Source organism: Scyliorhinus torazame, chromosome 5 (genome assembly GCF_047496885.1).
Source record: "Scyliorhinus torazame isolate Kashiwa2021f chromosome 5, sScyTor2.1, whole genome shotgun sequence".
Taxonomy (NCBI): Eukaryota; Metazoa; Chordata; class Chondrichthyes; order Carcharhiniformes; family Scyliorhinidae; genus Scyliorhinus; species Scyliorhinus torazame.
The window spans coordinates 24,639,531-24,664,719 of NC_092711.1; positions in this window are offsets into that span (position 1 = coordinate 24,639,531).

The following is a 25,189-nucleotide window of genomic DNA, read 5'->3' on the forward strand; positions in this document are numbered from 1 at the left end:
TGCTGGGTGTCTGATGGGGGTGTGGTACATTGTGTACTGTCAGTGGTGTGTGGTCTGCTGGGTGTCTGATGGGGCTGAGGTACATTGTGTACTGTCAGTGGTGTGTGGTTAGCTGGGTGCGTGATGGGGTTGTGGTACATTGTGTACTGTCAGTGGTGTGCGGTGTGCTGGGTGCCTGATGGGGGTGTGGTACATTGTGTACTGTCAGTGGTGTGCGGTGTGCTGGGTTCCTGATGGGGGTGTGGTACATTGTGTACTGTCAGTGGTGTGTGGTGTGCTGGGTGTCTGATGAGGGTGTGGCACATTGTTTACTGTCAGTGGTGTTCGGTGCGCTGGGTATCTGATGGGGGTGTGGTACATTGTGTACTGTCAGTGGTGTGTGGTGTTCTGTGTGTCTGATGGGGGTGTGGCACATTGTGTACTGTCAGTGGTGTGTTGTGTGCTGAGTGCGTGATGGGGGCGAGGTACATTGTGTACTGTCAGTGTTGTGCGGTGTTCTGGGTGTCTGATGGGGGTGTGGTACATTGTGTACTGTCAGTGGTGTGTGGTGTGCTGGGTGTCTGATGGGGGTGTGGTACATTGTGTACTGTCAGTGGTGTGTGGTGTTCTGGGTGCCTGATGGGGGTGTGGTACATTGTGTACTGTCAGTGGTCTGCGGTGTGCTGGGTGTCTGATGGGGGTGTGGTACATTGTGTACTGTCAGTGGTGTGTGGTGTTCTGTGTGTCTGATGGGGGTGTGGCACATTGTGTACTGTCAGTGGTGTGTTGTGTGCTGAGTGCGTGATGGGGGTGAGGTACATTGTGTACTGTCAGTGGTGTGTGGTGTTCTGGGTGTCTGATGGGGGTGTGGTACATTGTGTACTGCCAGTGGTGTGTGGTGTGCTGGGTGCCTGATGGGGGTGTGGTACATTGTGTACTGTCAGTGGTCTGCGGTGTGCTGGGTGTCTGATGGGGGTGTGGTACATTGTGTACTGTCAGTGGTGTGTGGTGTGCTGAGTGCCTGATGGGGGTATGGTACATTGTGTACTGTCAGTGGTGTGAAGTGTGCTGGGTGTCTGATGGGGCTGTGGTACATTTTGTACTGTCAGTGGTGTGTGGTGTGCTGGGTGTCTGATGGGGGTGTGGTACATTGTGTGCTGTGAGTGGTGTGCCATGTGCTGGGTGTCTGATGTGGGTGTGGTACATTGTGTACTGTCAGTGGTGTGTGCTGTGCAGGGTGCCTGATGGGGGTGTGGTACATTGTGTACTGTCAGTGGTGTGCCGTGTGCTGAGTGTCTGATGGGGGTGTGGTACATTGTGTACTGTCAGTGGTGTGCGGTGTGCTGGGTGTCTGATGGGGGTGTGGTACATTGTGTACTGTCAGTGGCGTGCGGTGTGCTGGGTGTCTGATGGGGGTGTGGTACATTGTGTACTGTCAGTGGTGTGCGGTGTGCTGGGTGTCTGATGGGGATGTGGTACATTGTGTACTGTCAGTGGTGTGTGGTGAGCTGGGTGCGTGATGGGGGTGTGGTACATTGTGTACTGTCAGTAGTGAGCGGTGTGCTGGGTATCTGATGGGGGTGTGGTACATTGTGTACTGTCAGTGGTGTGTGGTGTTCTGGGTGTCTGATGGGGGTGTGGTACTTTGTATACTGTCAGTGGTTTGTGTTGTTCTGGGTGTCTGATGGGGGTGTGGTACATGGTGTACTGTCAGTGGTGTGTGGTGTGCTGGGTGTCTGATGGGGGTGAGGTACATTGTGTACTGTCAGTGGTGTGCGGTGCGCTGGGTATCTGATGGGGGTGTGGTACTTTGTGTACTGTCAGTGGTGTGTGGTGTTCTGGGTGTCTGATGGGGGTGTGGTACATTGTGTACTGTCAGTGGTGTGTGGTGTGCTGAGTGCGTGATGGGGGTGTGGTACATTGTGTACTGTCAGTGGTGTGCGGTGTGCTGGGTGTCTGATGGGGGTGTGGTACAGTGTGTACTGTCAGTGGTGTGTGGTGTGCTGGGTGTCTGATGGGGGTGTGGTACATTGTGTACTGTCAGTGGTGTGTGGTCTGCTGGGTGTCTGATGGGGCTGAGGTACATTGTGTACTGTCAGTGGTGTGCGGTTAGCTGGGAGCGTGATGGGGGTGTGGTACATTGTGTACTGTCAGTGGTGTGCGGTGAGCTGGGTGTCTGATAGGGGTGTGGTACATTGTGTACTGTCAGTGGTGTGTGGTGTGCTGGGTGTCTGATGAGGGTGTGGCACATTGTTTACTGTCAGTGGTGTTCGGTGCGCTGGGTATCTGATGGGGGTGTGGTACATTGTGTACTGTCAGTGGTGTGTGGTGTTCTGTGTGTCTGATGGGGGTGTGGTGCATTGTGTACTGTCAGTGGTGTGCGGTGTGCTGGGTGTCTGATGGGGCTGTGGTACATTGTGTACTGTCAGTGGTGTGAGGTGTGCTGGGTGTCTGATGGGACTGTGGTACATTGTGTACTGTCAGTGGTGTGCGGTGTGCTGGGTACCTAATGGGGGTGTGGTACATTGTGTGCTGTCAGTGGTGTGCGGTGTGCTGGGTGTCTGATGGGGCTGTGGTACATTGTGTACTGTCAGTGGTGTGCGGTGTGCTGGGTGTCTGATGGGGGTGTGGCACATTGTGTGCTGTGAGTGGTGTGCAGTGTGCTGGGTGTCTGATGGGGGTGTGGTACATTGTGTACTGTCAGTGGTGTGTACTGTGCAGGGTGCCTGATGGGGGTGTGGTACATTGTGTACTGTCAGTGGTGTGAGGTGTGCTGGGTGTCTGATGGGACTGTGGTACATTGTGTGCTGTCAGTGGTGTGCGGTGTGCTGGGTGTCTGATGGGGCTGTGGTACATTGTGTACTGTCAGTGGTGTGCAGTGTGCTGGGTGTCTGATGGGGGTGTGGTACATTGTGTACTGTCAGTGGTGTGTGGTGAGCTGGTTGTCTGATGGGGGTGTGGGACATTGTCTACTGTCAGTGGTGTGTGGTGAGCTGGTTGTCTGATGGGGCTGTGGTACATTGTGTACTGTCAGTGGTGTGAGGTGTGCTGGGTGTCTGATGGGACTGTGGTACATTGTGTGCTGTCAGTGGTGTGCGGTGTGCTGGGTGTCTGATGGGGCTGTGGTACATTGTGTACTGTCAGTGGTGTGTGGTGTGCTTGGTGTCTGATGGGGGTGTGGTACATTGTGTGCTGTGAGTGGTGTGCCGTGTGCTCGGTGTCTGATGGGGGTGTGGTACATTGTGTACTGTCAGTGGTGTGCGGTGTGCAGGGTGCCTGATGGGGGTGTGGTACATTGTGTACTGTCAGTGGTGTGCCGTGTGCTGAGTGTCTGATGGAGGTGTGGTACATTGTGTACTGTCAGTGGTGTATGGTGTGCTGGGTGCCTGATGGGGGTGTGGTACATTGTGTACTGTCAGTGGCGTGCGGTGTGCTGGGTGTCTGATGGGGGTGTGGTACATTGTGTACTGTCAGTGGTGTGCGGTGTGCTGGGTGTCTGATGGGGATGTGGTACATTGTGTATTGTCAGTGGTGTGCGGTGAGCTGGGTGCGTGATGGGGGTGTAGTACATTGTGTACTGTCAGTGGTGTGTGGTGTGCTGGGTGTCTGATGAGGGTGTGGCACATTGTGTACTGTCAGTGGTGTGTGGTGTGCTGGGTGTCTGATGGGGGTGTGGTACATTGTGTACTGTCAGTGGTGTGTGGTGTGCTGGGTGTCTGATGGGGGTGTGGTACATTGTGTACTGTCAGTGGTGTGTGGTGTGCTGGGTGTCTGATGGGGGCTGTGGTACATTGTGTACTGTCAGTGGTGTGTGGTGTGCTGACTGCGTGATGGGGGTGTGGTACATTGTGTACTGTCAGTGGTGTGCGGTGTGCTGGGTGTCTGATGGGGCTGTGGTACATTGTGTACTGTCAGTGGTGTGCGGTGTGCTGGGTGCCTGATGGGGGTGTGGTACATTGTGTACTGTCAGTGGTGTGCGGTGTGCTGGGTGTCTGATGGGGGTGTGGCACATTGTGTGCTGTGAGTGGTGTGCCGTGTTCTGGGTGTCTGATGGGGGTGTGGTACATTGTGCACTGTCAGTGGTGTGTACTGTGCAGGGTGCCTGATGGGGGTGTGGTACATTGTGTACTGTCAGTGGTGTGAGGTGTGCTGGGTGTCTGATGGGACTGTGGTACATTGTGTGCTGTCAGTGGTGTGCGGTGTGCTGGGTGTCTGATGGGGCTGTGGTACATTGTGTACTGTCAGTGGTGTGCAGTGTGCTGGGTGTCTGATGGGGGTGTGGTACATTGTGTACTGTCAGTGGTGTGTGGTGAGCTGGTTGTCTGATGGGGGTGTGGTACATTGTGTACTGTCAGTGGTGTGTGGTGAGCTGGTTGTCTGATGAGGCTGTGGTACATTGTGTACTGTCAGTGGTGTGAGGTGTGCTGGGTGTCTGATGGGACTGTGGTACATTGTGTGCTGTCAGTGGTGTGCGGTGTGCTGGGTATCTGATGGGGCTGTGGTACATTGTGTACTGTCAGTGGTGTGTGGTGTGCTGGGTGTCTGATCGGGGTGTGGTACATTGTGTACTGTCAGTGGTGTGTGCTGTGCAGGGTGCCTGATGGGGGTGTGGCACATTGTGTACTGTCAGTGGTGTGCGGTGTGCTGGGTGTCTGATTGATGTGTGGTACATTGTGTACTGTCAGTGGCGTGCGGTGTGCTGGGTGTCTGATGGGGGTGTGGTACATTGTGTACTGTCAGTGGTGTGCGGTGTGCTGGGTGTCTGATGGGGGTGTGGTACATTGTGTACTGTCAGTGGCGTGCGGTGTGCTGGGTGTCTGATGGGGGTGTGGTACATTGTGTACTGTCAGTGGTGTGCGGTGTGCTGGGTGTCTGATGGGGATGTGGTACATTGTGTACTGTCATTGGTGTGTGGTGAGCTGGGTGCGTGATGGGGGTGTGGTACATTGTGTACTGTCAGTGGTGTGTGGTGTGCTGGGTGTCTGATGAGGGTGTGGCACATTGTGTACTGTCAGTGGTGTGCGGTGCGCTGGGTATCTGATGGGGGTGTGGTACTTTGTGTACTGTCAGTGGTGTGTGGTGTTCTGGGTGTCTGATGGGGGTGTGGTACATTGTGTACTGTCAGTGGTGTGTGGTGTGCTGAGTGCGTGATTGGGGTGTGGTACATTGTGTACTGTCAGTGGTGTGCGGTGTGCTGGGTGTCTGATGGGGGTGTGGTACAGTGTGTACTGTCAGTGGTGTGTGGTGTGCTGGGTGTCTGATGGGGGTGTGGTACATTGTGTACTGTCAGTGGTGTGTGGTCTGCTGGGTGTCTGATGGGGCTGAGGTACATTGTGTACTGTCAGTGGTGTGCGGTTAGCTGGGAGCGTGATGGGGGTGTGGTACATTGTGTACTGTCAGTGGTGTGCGGTGAGCTGGGTGTCTGATGGGGGTGTGGTACATTGTGTACTGTCAGTGGTGTGTGGTGTGCTGGGTGTCTGATGAGGGTGTGGCACATTGTTTACTGTCAGTGGTGTTCGGTGCGCTGGGTATCTGATGGGGGTGTGGTACATTGTGTACTGTCAGTGGTGTGTGCTGTTCTGTGTGTCTGATGGGGTGTGGTGCATTGTGTACTGTCTGTGGTGTGCGGTGTGCTGGGTGTCTAATGGGGGTGTGGTACATTGTGTACTGTCAGTGGTGTGTGGTGTTCTGTGTGTCTGATGGGACTGTGGTACATTGTGTGCTGTCAGTGGTGTGCGGTGTGCTGGGTGTCTGATGGGGCTGTGGTACATTGTGTACTGTCAGTGGTGTGAGGTGTGCTGGGTGTCTGATGGGACTGTGGTACATTGTGTACTGTCAGTGGTGTGCGGTGTGCTGGGTACCTGATGGGGGTGTGGTACATTGTGTGCTGTCAGTGGTGTGCGGTGTGCTGGGTGTCTGATGGGGCTGTGGTACATTGTGTACTGTCAGTGGTGTGCGGTGTGCTGGGTGTCTGATGGGGGTGTGGCACATTGTGTGCTGTGAGTGGTGTGCCGTGTGCTGGGTGTCTGATGCGGGTGTGGTACATTGTGTACTGTCAGTGGTGTGTACTGTGCAGGGTGCCTGATGGGGGTGTGGTGCATTGTGTACTGTCAGTGGTGTGAGGTGTGCTGGGTGTCTGATGGGACTGTGGTACATTGTGTGCTGTCAGTGGTGTGCGGTGTGCTGGGTGTCTGATGGGGCTGTGGTACATTGTGTACTGTCAGTGGTGTGCAGTGTGCTGGGTGTCTGATGGGGGTGTGGTACATTGTGTACTGTCAGTGGTGTGTGGTGAGCTGGTTGTCTGATGGGGGTGTGGTACATTGTGTACTGTCAGTGGTGTGTGGTGAGCTGGTTGTCTGATGGGGCTGTGGTACATTGTGTATTGTCAGTGGTGTGAGGTGTGCTGGGTGTCTGATGGGACTGTGGTACATTGTGTGCTGTCAGTGGTGTGCGGTGTGCTGGATGTCTGATGGGGCTGTGGTACATTGTGTACTGTCAGTGGTGTGTGGTGTGCTGGGTGTCTGATGGGGGTGTGGTACATTGTGTGCTGTGAGTGGTGTGCCGTGTGCTGGGTGTCTGATGGGGTGTGGTACATTGTGTACTGTCAGTGGTGTGCGGTGTGCAGGGTGCCTGATGGGGGTGTGGTACATTGTGTACTGTCAGTGGTGTGCCGTGTGCTGAGTGTCTGATGGGGGTGTGGTACATTGTGTACTGGCAGTGGTGTATGGTGTGCTGGGTGCCTGATGGGGGTGTGGTACATTGTGTACTGTCAGTGGCGTGCGGTGTGCTGGGTGTCTGATGGGGGTGTGGTACATTGTCTACTGTCAGTGGTGTGCGGTGTGCTGGGTGTCTGATGGGGATGTGGTACATTGTGTACTGTCAGTGGTGTATGGTGTGCTGACTGCGTGATGGGGGTGTGGTACATTGTGTACTGTCAGTGGTGTGTGGTGTGCTGGGTGTCTGATGGGGGTGTGGTACATTGTGTACTGTCAGTGGTGTATGGTGTGCTGGGTGCCTGATGGGGGTGTGGTACATTGTGTACTGTCAGTGGCGTGCGGTGTGCTGGGTGCCTGATGGGGGTGTGGTACATTGTCTACTGTCAGTGGTGTGCGGTGTGCTGGGTGTCTGATGGGGATGTGGTACATTGTGTACTGTCAGTGGTGTATGGTGTGCTGACTGCGTGATGGGGGTGTGGTACATTGTGTACTGTCAGTGGTGTGCGGTGTGCTGGGTGTCTGATGGGGGTGTGGTACAGTGTATACTGTCAGTGGTGTGTGGTGTGCTGGATGTCTGATGGGGGTGTGGTACATTGTGTACTGTCAGTGGTGTGTGGTCTGCTGGGTGTCTGATGGGGCTGAGGTACATTGTGTACTGTCAGTGGTGTGCGGTTAGCTGGGTGCGTGATGGGGTTGTGGTACATTGTGTACTGTCAGTGGTGTGCGGTGTGCTGGGTGCCTGATGGGGGTGTGGTACATTGTGTACTGTCAGTGGTGTGCGGTGTGCTGGGTGCCTGATGGGGGTGTGGTACATTGTGTACTGTCAGTGGTGTGTGGTGTGCTGGGTGTCTGATGGTGGTGTGGTACATTGTGTACTGTCAGTGGTGTGCGGTGTGCTGGGTGCCTGATGGGGGTGTGGTACATTGTGTACTGTCAGTGGTGTGTGGTGTGCTGGGTGTCTGATGGGGGTGTGGTACATTGTGTAATGTCAGTGGTGTGCGGTGTGCTGGGTGCCTGATGGGGGTGTGGTACATTGTTTACTGTCAGTGGTGTTCGGTGCGCTGGGTATCTGATGGGGGTGTGGTACATTGTGTACTGTCAGTGGTGTGTGGTGTGCTGGGTGTCTGATGGGGGTGTGGTACATTGTTTACTGTCAGTGGTGTTCGGTGCGCTGGGTATCTGATGGGGGTGTGGTACATTGTGTACTGTCAGTGGTGTGCGGTGTTCTGTGTGTCTGATGGGGGTGTGGTGCATTGTGTACTGTCAGTGGTGTGCAGTGTGCTGGGTGTCTGATGGGGCTGTGGTACATTGTGTACTGTCAGTGGTGTGTGGTGTGCTGGGTGTCTGATGGGGGTGTGGTACATTGTGTACTGTCAGTGGTGTGAGGTGTGCTGGGTGTCTGATGGGACTGTGGTACATTGTGTGCTGTCAGTGGTGTGCGGTGTGCTGGGTGTCTGATGGGGCTGTGGTACATTGTGTACTGTCAGTGGTGTGTGGTGTGCTGGGTGTCTGATGGGGGTGTGGTACATTGTGTGCTGTGAGTGGTGTGCCGTGTGCTGGGTTTCTGATGGGGGTGTGGTACATTGTGTACTGTCAGTGGTGTGCGGTGTGCAGGGTGCCTGATGGGGGTGTGGTACATTGTGTACTGTCAGTGGTGTGCCGTGTGCTGAGTGTCTGATGGGGGTGTGGTACATTGTGTACTGGCAGTGGTGTATGGTGTGCTGGGTGCCTGATGGGGGTGTGGTACATTGTGTACTGTCAGTGGCGTGCGGTGTGCTGGGTGTCTGATGGGGGTGTGGTACATTGTCTACTGTCAGTGGTGTGCGGTGTGCTGGGTGTCTGATGGGGATGTGGTACATTGTGTACTGTCAGTGGTGTATGGTGTGCTGACTGCGTGATGGGGGTGTGGTACATTGTGTACTGTCAGTGGTGTGTGGTGTGCTGGGTGTCTGATGGGGGTGTGGTACATTGTGTACTGTCAGTGGTGTATGGTGTGCTGGGTGCCTTATGGGGGTGTGGTACATTGTGTACTGTCAGTGGCGTGCGGTGTGCTGGGTGCCTGATGGGGGTGTGGTACATTGTCTACTGTCAGTGGTGTGTGGTGTGCTGGGTGTCTGATGGGGGTGTGGTACATTGTGTACTGTCAGTGGTGTATGGTGTGCTGGGTGCCTTATGGGGGTGTGGTACATTGTGTACTGTCAGTGGCGTGCGGTGTGCTGGGTGCCTGATGGGGGTGTGGTACATTGTCTACTGTCAGTGGTGTGCGGTGTGCTGGGTGTCTGATGGGGGTGTGGTACAGTGTATACTGTCAGTGGTGTGTGGTGTGCTGGGTGTCTGATGGGGGTGTGGTACATTGTGTACTGTCAGTGGTGTGTGGTCTGCTGGGTGTCTGATGGGGCTGAGGTACATTGTGTACTGTCAGTGGTGTGCGGTTAGCTGGGTGCGTGATGGGGTTGTGGTACATTGTGTACTGTCAGTGGTGTGCGGTGTGCTGGGTGCCTGATGGGGGTGTGGTACATTGTGTACTGTCAGTGGTGTGCGGTGTGCTGGGTGCCTGATGGGGGTGTGGTACATTGTGTACTGTCAGTGGTGTGCGGTGTGCTGGGTGCCTGATGGGGGTGTGGTACATTGTGTACTGTCAGTGGTGTGTGGTGTGCTGGGTGTCTGATGGGGGTGTGGTACATTGTTTACTGTCAGTGGTGTTCGGTGCGCTGGGTATCTGATGGGGGTGTGGTACATTGTGTACTGTCAGTGGTGTGTGGTGTGCTGGGTGTCTGATGGGGGTGTGGTACATTGTTTACTGTCAGTGGTGTTCGGTGCGCAGGGTATCTGATGGGGGTGTGGTACATTGTGTACTGTCAGTGGTGTGCGGTGTTCTGTGTGTCTGATGGGGGTGTGGTGCATTGTGTACTGTCAGTGGTGTGCGGTGTGCTGGGTGTCTAATGGGGGTGTGGTACATTGTGTACTGTCAGTGGTGTGTGGTGTTCTGTGTGTCTGATGGGGGTGTGGCACATTGTGTACTGTCAGTGGTGTGTTGTGTGCTGAGTGCGTGTTGGGGGTGTGGTACATTGTGTACTGTCAGTGGTGTGTGGTGTGCTTGGTATCTGATGGGGGTGTGGTACATTGTGTACTGTCAGTGGTGTGCGGTGTGCTGGGTGTCTGATGGGGGTGTGGTACATTGTGTACTGTCAGTGGTGTGCGGTGTGCTGGGTGTCTGATGGGGGTGTGGTACATTGTGTACTGTCAGTGGTGTGTGGTGTGCTGGGTGCCTGATGGGGGTGTGGTACATTGTGTACTGTCAGTGGTCTGCGGTGTGCTGGGTGTCTGATGGGGGTGTGGTACATTGTGTACTGTCAGTGGTGTGTGGTGTGCTGAGTGCCTGATGGGGGTGTGGTACATTGTGTACTGTCAGTGGTGTGAGGTGTGCTGGGTGTCTGATGGGACTGTGGTACATTGTGTGCTGTCAGTGGTGTGCGGTGTGCTGGGTGTCTGATGGGGCTGTGGTACATTGTATACTGTCAGTGGTGTGTGGTGTGCTGGGTGTCTGATGGGGGTGTGGTACATTGTGTGCTGTGAGTGGTGTGCCATGTGCTGGGTGTCTGATGTGGGTGTGGTACATTGTGTACTGTCAGTGGTGTATGGTGTGCTGGGTGCCTGATGGGGGTGTGGCACATTGTGTACTGTCAGTGGCGTTCGGTGTGCTGGGTGTCTGATGTTGGTGTGGTACATTGTGTACTGTCAGTGGTGTGCGGTGTGCTGGGTGTCTGATGGGGATGTGGTACATTGTGTACTGTCAGTGGTGTGCGGTGAGCTGGGTGCGTGATGGGGGTGTGGTACATTGTGTACTGTCAGTGGTGTGTGGTGTGCTGGGTGTCTGATGAGGGTGTGGCACATTGTGTACTGTCAGTGGTGTGCGGTGCGCTGGGTATCTGATGGGGGTGTGGTACTTTGTGTACTGTCAGTGGTGTGTGGTGTTCTGGGTGTCTGATGGGGGTGTGGTACATTGTGTACTGTCAGTGGTGTGTGGTGTGCTGAGTGCGTGATGGGGGTGTGGTACATTGTGTACTGTCAGTGGTGTGCGGTGTGCTGGGTGTCTGATGGTGGTGTGGTACAGTGTGTACTGTCAGTGGTGTGTGGTGTGCTGGGTGTCTGATGGGGGTGTGGTACATTGTGTACTGTCAGTGGTGTGTGGTCTGCTGGGTGTCTGATGGTGGTGTGGTACAGTGTGTACTGTCAGTGGTGTGTGGTGTGCTGGGTGTCTGGTGGGGGTGTGGTACATTGTGTACTGTCAGTGGTGTGTGGTCTGCTGGGTGTCTAATGGGGCTGAGGTACATTGTGTACTGTCAGTGGTGTGCGGTTAGCTGGGTGCGTGATGGGGCTGAGGTACATTGTGTACTGTCAGTGGTGTGCGGTTAGCTGGGTGCGTGATGGGGGTGTGGTACATTGTGTACTGTCAGTGGTGTGTGGTGAGCTGGGTACCTAATGGGGGTGTGGTACATTGTGTACTGTCAGTGGTGTGTGGTGTGCTGGGTGTCTGATGAGGGTGTGGCACATTGTTTACTGTCAGTGGTGTTCGGTGCGCTGGGTATCTGATGGGGGTGTGGTACATTGTGTACTGTCAGTGGTGTGTGGTGTTCTGTGTGTCTGATAGGGGTGTGGTACATTGTGTACTGTCAGTGGTGTGTGGTGTGCTGGGTGTCTGATGGGGCTGTGGTGCATTGTGTACTGTCAGTGGTGTGCGGTGTGCTGGGTGTCTAATGGGGGTGTGGTACATTGTGTACTGTCAGTGGTGTGTGGTGTTCTGTGTGTCTGATGGGGGTGTGGCACATTGTGTACTGTCAGTGGTGTGTTGTGTGCTGAGTGCGTGATGGGGGTGTGGTACATTGTGTACTGTCAGTGGTGTGCGGTGTGCTGAGTGCCTGATGGGGGTGTGGTACATTGTGTACTGTCAGTGGTGTGCGGTGTGCTGAGTGCCTGATGTGGCTGTGGTACATTGTGTACTGTCAGTGGTGTGCGGTGTGCTGAGTGCCTGATGGGGGTGTGGTACATTGTGTACTGTCAGTGGTGTGCGGAGTGCTGGGTGTCTGATGGGGCTGTGGTACATTGTGTACTGTCAGTGGAGTGCGGTGTGCTGGGTGTCTGATGGGGGTGTGGTACATTGTGTACTGTCAGTGGTGTGTGGTGTGCTGGGTGTCTGATGTGGCTGTGGTACATTGTGTACTGTCAGAGGTGTGTGGTGTGCTGGGTGTCTGATGTGGCTGTGGTACATTGTGTACTGTCAGTGGTGTGCGGTGTGCTGGGTGTCTGAAGGGGGTGTGGTACATTGTGTACTGTCAGTGGTGTGCGGTGTGCTGGGTGTCTGATGGGGGTGTGGTACATTGTGTACTGTCAGTGATGTGCGGTGTGCTGGGTGTCTGATGGGGCTGAGGTACATTGTGTACTGTCAGTGGTGTGCGGTTAGCTGGGTGCGTGATGGGGTTGTGGTACATTGTGTACTGTCAGTGGTGTGCGGTGTGCTGGGTGCCTGATGGGGGTGTGGTACATTGTGTACTGTCAGTGGTGTGCGGTGTGCTGGGTGCCTGATGGGGGTGTGGTACATTGTGTACTGTCAGTGGTGTGTGGTGTGCTGGGTGTCTGATGGTGGTGTGGTACATTGTGTACTGTCAGTGGTGTGCGGTGTGCTGGGTGCCTGATGGGGGTGTGGTACATTGTGTACTGTCAGTGGTGTGTGGTGTGCTGGGTGTCTGATGGGGGTGTGGTACATTGTGTAATGTCAGTGGTGTGCGGTGTGCTGGGTGCCTGATGGGGGTGTGGTACATTGTTTACTGTCAGTGGTGTTCGGTGCGCTGGGTATCTGATGGGGGTGTGGTACATTGTGTACTGTCAGTGGTGTGTGGTGTGCTGGGTGTCTGATGGGGGTGTGGTACATTGTTTACTGTCAGTGGTGTTCGGTGCGCTGGGTATCTGATGGGGGTGTGGTACATTGTGTACTGTCAGTGGTGTGCGGTGTTCTGTGTGTCTGATGGGGGTGTGGTGCATTGTGTACTGTCAGTGGTGTGCAGTGTGCTGGGTGTCTGATGGGGCTGTGGTACATTGTGTACTGTCAGTGGTGTGTGGTGTGCTGGGTGTCTGATGGGGGTGTGGTACATTGTGTACTGTCAGTGGTGTGAGGTGTGCTGGGTGTCTGATGGGACTGTGGTACATTGTGTGCTGTCAGTGGTGTGCGGTGTGCTGGGTGTCTGATGGGGCTGTGGTACATTGTGTACTGTCAGTGGTGTGTGGTGTGCTGGGTGTCTGATGGGGGTGTGGTACATTGTGTGCTGTGAGTGGTGTGCCGTGTGCTGGGTTTCTGATGGGGGTGTGGTACATTGTGTACTGTCAGTGGTGTGCGGTGTGCAGGGTGCCTGATGGGGGTGTGGTACATTGTGTACTGTCAGTGGTGTGCCGTGTGCTGAGTGTCTGATGGGGGTGTGGTACATTGTGTACTGGCAGTGGTGTATGGTGTGCTGGGTGCCTGATGGGGGTGTGGTACATTGTGTACTGTCAGTGGCGTGCGGTGTGCTGGGTGTCTGATGGGGGTGTGGTACATTGTCTACTGTCAGTGGTGTGCGGTGTGCTGGGTGTCTGATGGGGATGTGGTACATTGTGTACTGTCAGTGGTGTATGGTGTGCTGACTGCGTGATGGGGGTGTGGTACATTGTGTACTGTCAGTGGTGTGTGGTGTGCTGGGTGTCTGATGGGGGTGTGGTACATTGTGTACTGTCAGTGGTGTATGGTGTGCTGGGTGCCTTATGGGGGTGTGGTACATTGTGTACTGTCAGTGGCGTGCGGTGTGCTGGGTGCCTGATGGGGGTGTGGTACATTGTGTACTGTCAGTGGTGTGTGGTGTGCTGGGTGTCTGATGGGGGTGTGGTACATTGTGTACTGTCAGTGGTGTATGGTGTGCTGGGTGCCTTATGGGGGTGTGGTACATTGTGTACTGTCAGTGGTGTGTGGTGTGCTGGGTGCCTGATGGGGGTGTGGTACATTGTGTACTGTCAGTGGTCTGCGGTGTGCTGGGTGTCTGATGGGGGTGTGGTACATTGTGTACTGTCAGTGGTGTGTGGTGTGCTGAGTGCCTGATGGGGGTGTGGTACATTGTGTACTGTCAGTGGTGTGAGGTGTGCTGGGTGTCTGATGGGACTGTGGTACATTGTGTGCTGTCAGTGGTGTGCGGTGTGCTGGGTGTCTGATGGGGCTGTGGTACATTGTATACTGTCAGTGGTGTGTGGTGTGCTGGGTGTCTGATGGGGGTGTGGTACATTGTGTGCTGTGAGTGGTGTGCCATGTGCTGGGTGTCTGATGTGGGTGTGGTACATTGTGTACTGTCAGTGGTGTATGGTGTGCTGGGTGCCTGATGGGGGTGTGGCACATTGTGTACTGTCAGTGGCGTTCGGTGTGCTGGGTGTCTGATGTTGGTGTGGTACATTGTGTACTGTCAGTGGTGTGCGGTGTGCTGGGTGTCTGATGGGGATGTGGTACATTGTGTACTGTCAGTGGTGTGCGGTGAGCTGGGTGCGTGATGGGGGTGTGGTACATTGTGTACTGTCAGTGGTGTGTGGTGTGCTGGGTGTCTGATGAGGGTGTGGCACATTGTGTACTGTCAGTGGTGTGCGGTGCGCTGGGTATCTGATGGGGGTGTGGTACTTTGTGTACTGTCAGTGGTGTGTGGTGTTCTGGGTGTCTGATGGGGGTGTGGTACATTGTGTACTGTCAGTGGTGTGTGGTGTGCTGAGTGCGTGATGGGGGTGTGGTACATTGTGTACTGTCAGTGGTGTGCGGTGTGCTGGGTGTCTGATGGTGGTGTGGTACAGTGTGTACTGTCAGTGGTGTGTGGTGTGCTGGGTGTCTGATGGGGGTGTGGTACATTGTGTACTGTCAGTGGTGTGTGGTCTGCTGGGTGTCTGATGGTGGTGTGGTACAGTGTGTACTGTCAGTGGTGTGTGGTGTGCTGGGTGTCTGGTGGGGGTGTGGTACATTGTGTACTGTCAGTGGTGTGTGGTCTGCTGGGTGTCTAATGGGGCTGAGGTACATTGTGTACTGTCAGTGGTGTGCGGTTAGCTGGGTGCGTGATGGGGCTGAGGTACATTGTGTACTGTCAGTGGTGTGCGGTTAGCTGGGTGCGTGATGGGGGTGTGGTACATTGTGTACTGTCAGTGGTGTGTGGTGAGCTGGGTACCTAATGGGGGTGTGGTACATTGTGTACTGTCAGTGGTGTGTGGTGTGCTGGGTGTCTGATGAGGGTGTGGCACATTGTTTACTGTCAGTGGTGTTCGGTGCGCTGGGTATCTGATGGGGGTGTGGTACATTGTGTACTGTCAGTGGTGTGTGGTGTTCTGTGTGTCTGATAGGGGTGTGGTACATTGTGTACTGTCAGTGGTGTGTGGTGTGCTGGGTGTCTGATGGGGCTGTGGTGCATTGTGTACTGTCAGTGGTGTGCGGTGTGCTGGGTGTCTAATGGGGGTGTGGTACATTGTGTACTGTCAGTGGTGTGTGGTGTTCTGTGTGTCTGATGGGGGTGTGGCACATTGTGTACTGTCAGTGGTGTGTTGTGTGCTGAGTGCGTGATGGGGGTGTGGTACATTGTGTACTGTCAGTGGTGTGCGGTGTGCTGAGTGCCTGATGGGGGTGTGGTACATTGTGTACTGTCAGTGGTGTGCGGTGTGCTGAGTGCCTGATGTGGCTGTGGTACATTGTGTACTGTCAGTGGTGTGCGGTGTGCTGAGTGCCTGATGGGGGTGTGGTACATTGTGTACTGTCAGTGGTGTGCGGAGTGCTGGGTGTCTGATGGGGCTGTGGTACATTGTGTACTGTCAGTGGAGTGCGGTGTGCTGGGTGTCTGATGGGGGTGTGGTACATTGTGTACTGTCAGTGGTGTGTGGTGTGCTGGGTGTCTGATGTGGCTGTGGTACATTGTGTACTGTCAGAGGTGTGTGGTGTGCTGGGTGTCTGATGTGGCTGTGGTACATTGTGTACTGTCAGTGGTGTGCGGTGTGCTGGGTGTCTGAAGGGGGTGTGGTACATTGTGTACTGTCAGTGGTGTGCGGTGTGCTGGGTGTCTGATGGGGGTGTGGTACATTGTGTACTGTCAGTGATGTGCGGTGTGCTGGGTGTCTGATGGGGCTGAGGTACATTGTGTACTGTCAGTGGTGTGCGGTTAGCTGGGTGCGTGATGGGGTTGTGGTACATTGTGTACTGTCAGTGGTGTGCGGTGTGCTGGGTGCCTGATGGGGGTGTGGTACATTGTGTACTGTCAGTGGTGTGCGGTGTGCTGGGTGCCTGATGGGGGTGTGGTACATTGTGTACTGTCAGTGGTGTGTGGTGTGCTGGGTGTCTGATGGTGGTGTGGTACATTGTGTACTGTCAGTGGTGTGCGGTGTGCTGGGTGCCTGATGGGGGTGTGGTACATTGTGTACTGTCAGTGGTGTGTGGTGTGCTGGGTGTCTGATGGGGGTGTGGTACATTGTGTAATGTCAGTGGTGTGCGGTGTGCTGGGTGCCTGATGGGGGTGTGGTACATTGTTTACTGTCAGTGGTGTTCGGTGCGCTGGGTATCTGATGGGGGTGTGGTACATTGTGTACTGTCAGTGGTGTGTGGTGTGCTGGGTGTCTGATGGGGGTGTGGTACATTGTTTACTGTCAGTGGTGTTCGGTGCGCTGGGTATCTGATGGGGGTGTGGTACATTGTGTACTGTCAGTGGTGTGCGGTGTTCTGTGTGTCTGATGGGGGTGTGGTGCATTGTGTACTGTCAGTGGTGTGCAGTGTGCTGGGTGTCTGATGGGGCTGTGGTACATTGTGTACTGTCAGTGGTGTGTGGTGTGCTGGGTGTCTGATGGGGGTGTGGTACATTGTGTACTGTCAGTGGTGTGAGGTGTGCTGGGTGTCTGATGGGACTGTGGTACATTGTGTGCTGTCAGTGGTGTGCGGTGTGCTGGGTGTCTGATGGGGCTGTGGTACATTGTGTACTGTCAGTGGTGTGTGGTGTGCTGGGTGTCTGATGGGGGTGTGGTACATTGTGTGCTGTGAGTGGTGTGCCGTGTGCTGGGTTTCTGATGGGGGTGTGGTACATTGTGTACTGTCAGTGGTGTGCGGTGTGCAGGGTGCCTGATGGGGGTGTGGTACATTGTGTACTGTCAGTGGTGTGCCGTGTGCTGAGTGTCTGATGGGGGTGTGGTACATTGTGTACTGGCAGTGGTGTATGGTGTGCTGGGTGCCTGATGGGGGTGTGGTACATTGTGTACTGTCAGTGGCGTGCGGTGTGCTGGGTGTCTGATGGGGGTGTGGTACATTGTCTACTGTCAGTGGTGTGCGGTGTGCTGGGTGTCTGATGGGGATGTGGTACATTGTGTACTGTCAGTGGTGTATGGTGTGCTGACTGCGTGATGGGGGTGTGGTACATTGTGTACTGTCAGTGGTGTGTGGTGTGCTGGGTGTCTGATGGGGGTGTGGTACATTGTGTACTGTCAGTGGTGTATGGTGTGCTGGGTGCCTTATGGGGGTGTGGTACATTGTGTACTGTCAGTGGCGTGCGGTGTGCTGGGTGCCTGATGGGGGTGTGGTACATTGTCTACTGTCAGTGGTGTGTGGTGTGCTGGGTGTCTGATGGGGGTGTGGTACATTGTGTACTGTCAGTGGTGTATGGTGTGCTGGGTGCCTTATGGGGGTGTGGTACATTGTGTACTGTCAGTGGCGTGCGGTGTGCTGGGTGCCTGATGGGGGTGTGGTACATTGTCTACTGTCAGTGGTGTGCGGTGTGCTGGGTGTCTGATGGGGGTGTGGTACAGTGTATACTGTCAGTGGTGTGTGGTGTGCTGGGTGTCTGATGGGGGTGTGGTACATTGTGTACTGTCAGTGGTGTGTGGTCTGCTGGGTGTCTGATGGGGCTGAGGTACATTGTGTACTGTCAGTGGTGTGCGGTTAGCTGGGTGCGTGATGGGGTTGTGGTACATTGTGTACTGTCAGTGGTGTGCGGTTAGCTGGGTGTCTGATGGGGGTGTGGTACATTGTGTACTGTCAGTGGTGTGTGGTCTGCTGGGTGTCTGATGGTGGTGTGGTACAGTGTGTACTGTCAGTGGTGTGTGGTGTGCTGGGTGTCTGGTGGGGGTGTGGTACATTGTGTACTGTCAGTGGTGTGTGGTCTGCTGGGTGTCTAATGGGGCTGAGGTACATTGTGTACTGTCAGTGGTGTGCGGTTAGCTGGGTGCGTGATGGGGCTGAGGTACATTGTGTACTGTCAGTGGTGTGCGGTTAGCTGGGTGCGTGATGGGGGTGTGGTACATTGTGTACTGTCAGTGGTGTGTGGTGAGCTGGGTACCTAATGGGGGTGTGGTACATTGTGTACTGTCAGTGGTGTGTGGTGTGCTGGGTGTCTGATGAGGGTGTGGCACATTGTTTACTGTCAGTGGTGTTCGGTGCGCTGGGTATCTGATGGGGGTGTGGTACATTGTGTACTGTCAGTGGTGTGTGGTGTTCTGTGTGTCTGATAGGGGTGTGGTACATTGTGTACTGTCAGTGGTGTGTGGTGTGCTGGGTGTCTGATGGGGCTGTGGTGCATTGTGTACTGTCAGTGGTGTGCGGTGTGCTGGGTGTCTAATGGGGGTGTGGTACATTGTGTACTGGCAGTGGTGTATGGTGTGCTGGGTGCCTGATGGGGGTGTGGTACATTGTGTACTGTCAGTGGCGTGCGGTGTGCTGGGTGTCTGATGGGGGTGTGGTACATTGTCTACTGTCAGTGGTGTGCGGTGTGCTGGGTGTCTGATGGGGATGTGGTACATTGTGTACTGTCAGTGGTGTATGGTGTGCTGACTGCGTGATGGGGGTGTGGTACATTGTGTACTGTCAGTGGTGTGTGGTGTGCTGGGTGTCTGATGGGGGTGTGGTACATTGTGTACTGTCAGTGGTGTGCGGAGTGCTGGGTGTCTGATGGGGCTGTGGTACATTGTGTACTGTCAGTGGAGTGCGGTGTGCTGGGTGTCTGATGGGGGTGTGGTACATTGTGTACTGTCAGTGGTGTGTGGTGTGCTGGGTGTCTGATGTGGCTGTGGTACATTGTGTACTGTCAGAGGTGTGTGGTGTGCTGGGTGTCTGATGTGGCTGTGGTACATTGTGTACTGTCAGTGGTGTGCGGTGTGCTGGGTGTCTGAAGGGGGTGTGGTACATTGTGTACTGTCAGTGGTGTGCGGTGTGCTGGGTGTCTGATGGGGGTGTGGTACATTGTGTACTGTCAGTGATGTGCGGTGTGCTGGGTGTCTGATGGGGCTGAGGTACATTGTGTACTGTCAGTGGTGTGCGGTTAGCTGGGTGCGTGATGGGGTTGTGGTACATTGTGTACTGTCAGTGGTGTGCGGTGTGCTGGGTGCCTGATGGGGGTGTGGTACATTGTGTACTGTCAGTGGTGTGCGGTGTGCTGGGTGCCTGATGGGGGTGTGGTACATTGTGTACTGTCAGTGGTGTGTGGTGTGCTGGGTGTCTGATGGTGGTGTGGTACATTGTGTACTGTCAGTGGTGTGCGGTGTGCTGGGTGCCTGATGGGGGTGTGGTACATTGTGTACTGTCAGTGGTGTGTGGTGTGCTGGGTGTCTGATGGGGGTGTGGTACATTGTGTAATGTCAGTGGTGTGCGGTGTGCTGGGTGCCTGATGGGGGTGTGGTACATTGTTTACTGTCAGTGGTGTTCGGTGCGCTGGGTATCTGATGGGGGTGTGGTACATTGTGTACTGTCAGTGGTGTGTGGTGTGCTGGGTGTCTGATGGGGGTGTGGTACATTGTTTACTGTCAGTGGTGTTCGGTGCGCTGGGTATCTGATGGGGGTGTGGTACATTGTGTACTGTCAGTGGTGTGCGGTGTTCTGTGTGTCTGATGGGGGTGTGGTGCATTGTGTACTGTCAGTGGTGTGCAGTGTGCTGGGTGTCTGATGGGGCTGTGGTACATTGTGTACTGTCAGTGGTGTGTGGTGTGCTGGGTGTCTGATGGGGGTGTGGTACATTGTGTACTGTCAGTGGTGTGAGGTGTGCTGGGTGTCTGATGGGACTGTGGTACATTGTGTGCTGTCAGTGGTGTGCGGTGTGCTGGGTGTCTGATGGGGCTGTGGTACATTGTGTACTGTCAGTGGTGTGTGGTGTGCTGGGTGTCTGATGGGGGTGTGGTACATTGTGTGCTGTGAGTGGTGTGCCGTGTGCTGGGTTTCTGATGGGGGTGTGGTACATTGTGTACTGTCAGTGGTGTGCGGTGTGCAGGGTGCCTGATGGGGGTGTGGTACATTGTGTACTGTCAGTGGTGTGCCGTGTGCTGAGTGTCTGATGGGGGTGTGGTACATTGTGTACTGGCAGTGGTGTATGGTGTGCTGGGTGCCTGATGGGGGTGTGGTACATTGTGTACTGTCAGTGGCGTGCGGTGTGCTGGGTGTCTGATGGGGGTGTGGTACATTGTCTACTGTCAGTGGTGTGCGGTGTGCTGGGTGTCTGATGGGGATGTGGTACATTGTGTACTGTCAGTGGTGTATGGTGTGCTGACTGCGTGATGGGGGTGTGGTACATTGTGTACTGTCAGTGGTGTGTGGTGTGCTGGGTGTCTGATGGGGGTGTGGTACATTGTGTACTGTCAGTGGTGTATGGTGTGCTGGGTGCCTTATGGGGGTGTGGTACATTGTGTACTGTCAGTGGCGTGCGGTGTGCTGGGTGCCTGATGGGGGTGTGGTACATTGTCTACTGTCAGTGGTGTGTGGTGTGCTGGGTGTCTGATGGGGGTGTGGTACATTGTGTACTGTCAGTGGTGTATGGTGTGCTGGGTGCCTTATGGGGGTGTGGTACATTGTGTACTGTCAGTGGCGTGCGGTGTGCTGGGTGCCTGATGGGGGTGTGGTACATTGTCTACTGTCAGTGGTGTGCGGTGTGCTGGGTGTCTGATGGGGGTGTGGTACAGTGTATACTGTCAGTGGTGTGTGGTGTGCTGGGTGTCTGATGGGGGTGTGGTACATTGTGTACTGTCAGTGGTGTGTGGTCTGCTGGGTGTCTGATGGGGCTGAGGTACATTGTGTACTGTCAGTGGTGTGCGGTTAGCTGGGTGCGTGATGGGGTTGTGGTACATTGTGTACTGTCAGTGGTGTGCGGTGTGCTGGGTGCCTGATGGGGGTGTGGTACATTGTGTACTGTCAGTGGTGTGCGGTGTGCTGGGTGCCTGATGGGGGTGTGGTACATTGTGTACTGTCAGTGGTGTGCGGTGTGCTGGGTGCCTGATGGGGGTGTGGTACATTGTGTACTGTCAGTGGTGTGTGGTGTGCTGGGTGTCTGATGGGGGTGTGGTACATTGTTTACTGTCAGTGGTGTTCGGTGCGCTGGGTATCTGATGGGGGTGTGGTACATTGTGTACTGTCAGTGGTGTGTGGTGTGCTGGGTGTCTGATGGGGGTGTGGTACATTGTTTACTGTCAGTGGTGTTCGGTGCGCAGGGTATCTGATGGGGGTGTGGTACATTGTGTACTGTCAGTGGTGTGCGGTGTTCTGTGTGTCTGATGGGGGTGTGGTGCATTGTGTACTGTCAGTGGTGTGCGGTGTGCTGGGTGTCTAATGGGGGTGTGGTACATTGTGTACTGTCAGTGGTGTGTGGTGTTCTGTGTGTCTGATGGGGGTGTGGCACATTGTGTACTGTCAGTGGTGTGTTGTGTGCTGAGTGCGTGTTGGGGGTGTGGTACATTGTGTACTGTCAGTGGTGTGTGGTGTGCTTGGTATCTGATGGGGGTGTGGTACATTGTGTACTGTCAGTGGTGTGCGGTGTGCTGGGTGTCTGATGGGGGTGTGGTACATTGTGTACTGTCAGTGGTGTGCGGTGTGCTGGGTGTCTGATGGGGGTGTGGTACATTGTGTACTGTCAGTGGTGTGTGGTGTGCTGGGTGCCTGATGGGGGTGTGGTACATTGTGTACTGTCAGTGGTCTGCGGTGTGCTGGGTGTCTGATGGGGGTGTGGTACATTGTGTACTGTCAGTGGTGTGTGGTGTGCTGAGTGCCTGATGGGGGTGTGGTACATTGTGTACTGTCAGTGGTGTGAGGTGTGCTGGGTGTCTGATGGGACTGTGGTACATTGTGTGCTGTCAGTGGTGTGCGGTGTGCTGGGTGTCTGATGGGGCTGTGGTACATTGTATACTGTCAGTGGTGTGTGGTGTGCTGGGTGTCTGATGGGGGTGTGGTACATTGTGTGCTGTGAGTGGTGTGCCATGTGCTGGGTGTCTGATGTGGGTGTGGTACATTGTGTACTGTCAGTGGTGTATGGTGTGCTGGGTGCCTGATGGGGGTGTGGCACATTGTGTACTGTCAGTGGCGTTCGGTGTGCTGGGTGTCTGATGTTGGTGTGGTACATTGTGTACTGTCAGTGGTGTGCGGTGTGCTGGGTGTCTGATGGGGATGTGGTACATTGTGTACTGTCAGTGGTGTGCGGTGAGCTGGGTGCGTGATGGGGGTGTGGTACATTGTGTACTGTCAGTGGTGTGTGGTGTGCTGGGTGTCTGATGAGGGTGTGGCACATTGTGTACTGTCAGTGGTGTGCGGTGCGCTGGGTATCTGATGGGGGTGTGGTACTTTGTGTACTGTCAGTGGTGTGTGGTGTTCTGGGTGTCTGATGGGGGTGTGGTACATTGTGTACTGTCAGTGGTGTGTGGTGTGCTGAGTGCGTGATGGGGGTGTGGTACATTGTGTACTGTCAGTGGTGTGCGGTGTGCTGGGTGTCTGATGGTGGTGTGGTACAGTGTGTACTGTCAGTGGTGTGTGGTGTGCTGGGTGTCTGATGGGGGTGTGGTACATTGTGTACTGTCAGTGGTGTGTGGTCTGCTGGGTGTCTGATGGTGGTGTGGTACAGTGTGTACTGTCAGTGGTGTGTGGTGTGCTGGGTGTCTGGTGGGGGTGTGGTACATTGTGTACTGTCAGTGGTGTGTGGTCTGCTGGGTGTCTAATGGGGCTGAGGTACATTGTGTACTGTCAGTGGTGTGCGGTTAGCTGGGTGCGTGATGGGGCTGAGGTACATTGTGTACTGTCAGTGGTGTGCGGTTAGCTGGGTGCGTGATGGGGGTGTGGTACATTGTGTACTGTCAGTGGTGTGTGGTGAGCTGGGTACCTAATGGGGGTGTGGTACATTGTGTACTGTCAGTGGTGTGTGGTGTGCTGGGTGTCTGATGAGGGTGTGGCACATTGTTTACTGTCAGTGGTGTTCGGTGCGCTGGGTATCTGATGGGGGTGTGGTACATTGTGTACTGTCAGTGGTGTGTGGTGTTCTGTGTGTCTGATAGGGGTGTGGTACATTGTGTACTGTCAGTGGTGTGTGGTGTGCTGGGTGTCTGATGGGGCTGTGGTGCATTGTGTACTGTCAGTGGTGTGCGGTGTGCTGGGTGTCTAATGGGGGTGTGGTACATTGTGTACTGTCAGTGGTGTGTGGTGTTCTGTGTGTCTGATGGGGGTGTGGCACATTGTGTACTGTCAGTGGTGTGTTGTGTGCTGAGTGCGTGATGGGGGTGTGGTACATTGTGTACTGTCAGTGGTGTGCGGTGTGCTGAGTGCCTGATGGGGGTGTGGTACATTGTGTACTGTCAGTGGTGTGCGGTGTGCTGAGTGCCTGATGTGGCTGTGGTACATTGTGTACTGTCAGTGGTGTGCGGTGTGCTGAGTGCCTGATGGGGGTGTGGTACATTGTGTACTGTCAGTGGTGTGCGGAGTGCTGGGTGTCTGATGGGGCTGTGGTACATTGTGTACTGTCAGTGGAGTGCGGTGTGCTGGGTGTCTGATGGGGGTGTGGTACATTGTGTACTGTCAGTGGTGTGTGGTGTGCTGGGTGTCTGATGTGGCTGTGGTACATTGTGTACTGTCAGAGGTGTGTGGTGTGCTGGGTGTCTGATGTGGCTGTGGTACATTGTGTACTGTCAGTGGTGTGCGGTGTGCTGGGTGTCTGAAGGGGGTGTGGTACATTGTGTACTGTCAGTGGTGTGCGGTGTGCTGGGTGTCTGATGGGGGTGTGGTACATTGTGTACTGTCAGTGATGTGCGGTGTGCTGGGTGTCTGATGGGGGTGTGGTACATTGTGTACTGTCAGAGGTGTGTGGTGTGCTGGGTGTCTGATGTGGCTGTGGTACATTGTGTACTGTCAGTGGTGTGCGGTGTGCTGGGTGTCTGATGGGGGTGCAGTACATTGTGTACTGTCAGTGGTGTGCGGTGTGCTGAGTGCCTGATGGGGGTGTGGTACATTGTGTACTGTCAGTGGTGTGTGGTGTGCTGGGTGTCTGATGGGGGTGTGGTACATTGTGTACTGTCAGTGGTGTGCGGTGTGCTGTGTCCCTGATGGGGGGGTGGTACATTGTGTACTGTCAGTGGTGTGCGGTGTGCTGGGTGTCTGATGGGGATGTGGGTACATTGTGTACTGTCAGTGGTGTGCGGTGTGCTTGGTATCTGATGGGGGTGTGGTACATTGTGTACTGTCAGTGGTGTGCGGTGAGCTGGGTGTCTGATGGGGCTGTGGTACATTGTGTACTGTCAGTGGTGTGTGGTGTGCTGGGTGTCTGATGGGGGTGTGGTACATTGTGTACTGTCAGTAGTGTGCGGTGTGATGGGTGCCTGATGTGGGCTGTGGTACATTGTGCACTGTCAGTGGTGTGCGGTGTGCTGGGTGTCTGATGCGGCTGTGGTACATTGTGTACTGTCAGTGGTGTGTGGTGTGCTGGGTGTCTGATGGGGGTGTGGTACATTGTGTACTGTCAGTGGTGTGCGGTGTGCTGGGTGCCTGATGGGGCTGTGGTACATTGTGTACTGTCAGTGGTGTGCGGTGTGCTGGGTGTCTGATGGGGGTGTGGTACATTGTGTACTGTCAGTGGTGTGCGGTGTGCTGGGTGTCTGATGGGGGTGTGGTACATTGTGTACTGTCAGTGGTGTGTGGTGTGCTGGGTGTCTGATGGGGCTATGGTACATTGTGTACTGTCAGTGGTGTGCGGTGTGCTGGGTGTCTGATGGGGGTGTGGTACATTGTGTACTGTCAGTGGTGTCCGGTGTGCTGGGTGCCTGATGGGGGTGTGGTACATTGTGTACTGTCAGTGGTGTGTGGTGTGCTGAGTGCCTGTTGGTGGTGTGGCACATTGTGTACTGTCAGTGGAGTGCGGTGTGCTGGGTGTCTGATGGGGGTGTGGTACATTGTGTACTGTCAGTGGTGTGTGGTGTGCTGGGTGTCTGATGTGGCTGTGGTACATTGTGTACTGTCAGAGGTTTGTGGTGTGCTGGGTGTCTGATGTGGCTGTGGTACATTGTGTACTGTCAGTGGTGTGCGGTGTGCTGGGTGTCTGAAGGGGGTGTGGTACATTGTGTACTGTCAGTGGTGTGCGGTGTGCTGGGTGTCTGATGGGGGTGTGGTACATTGTGTACTGTCAGTGGTGTGTGGTGTGCTGGGTGTCTGATGGAGGTGTGGTACATTGTGTACTGTCAGTGGTGTGTGG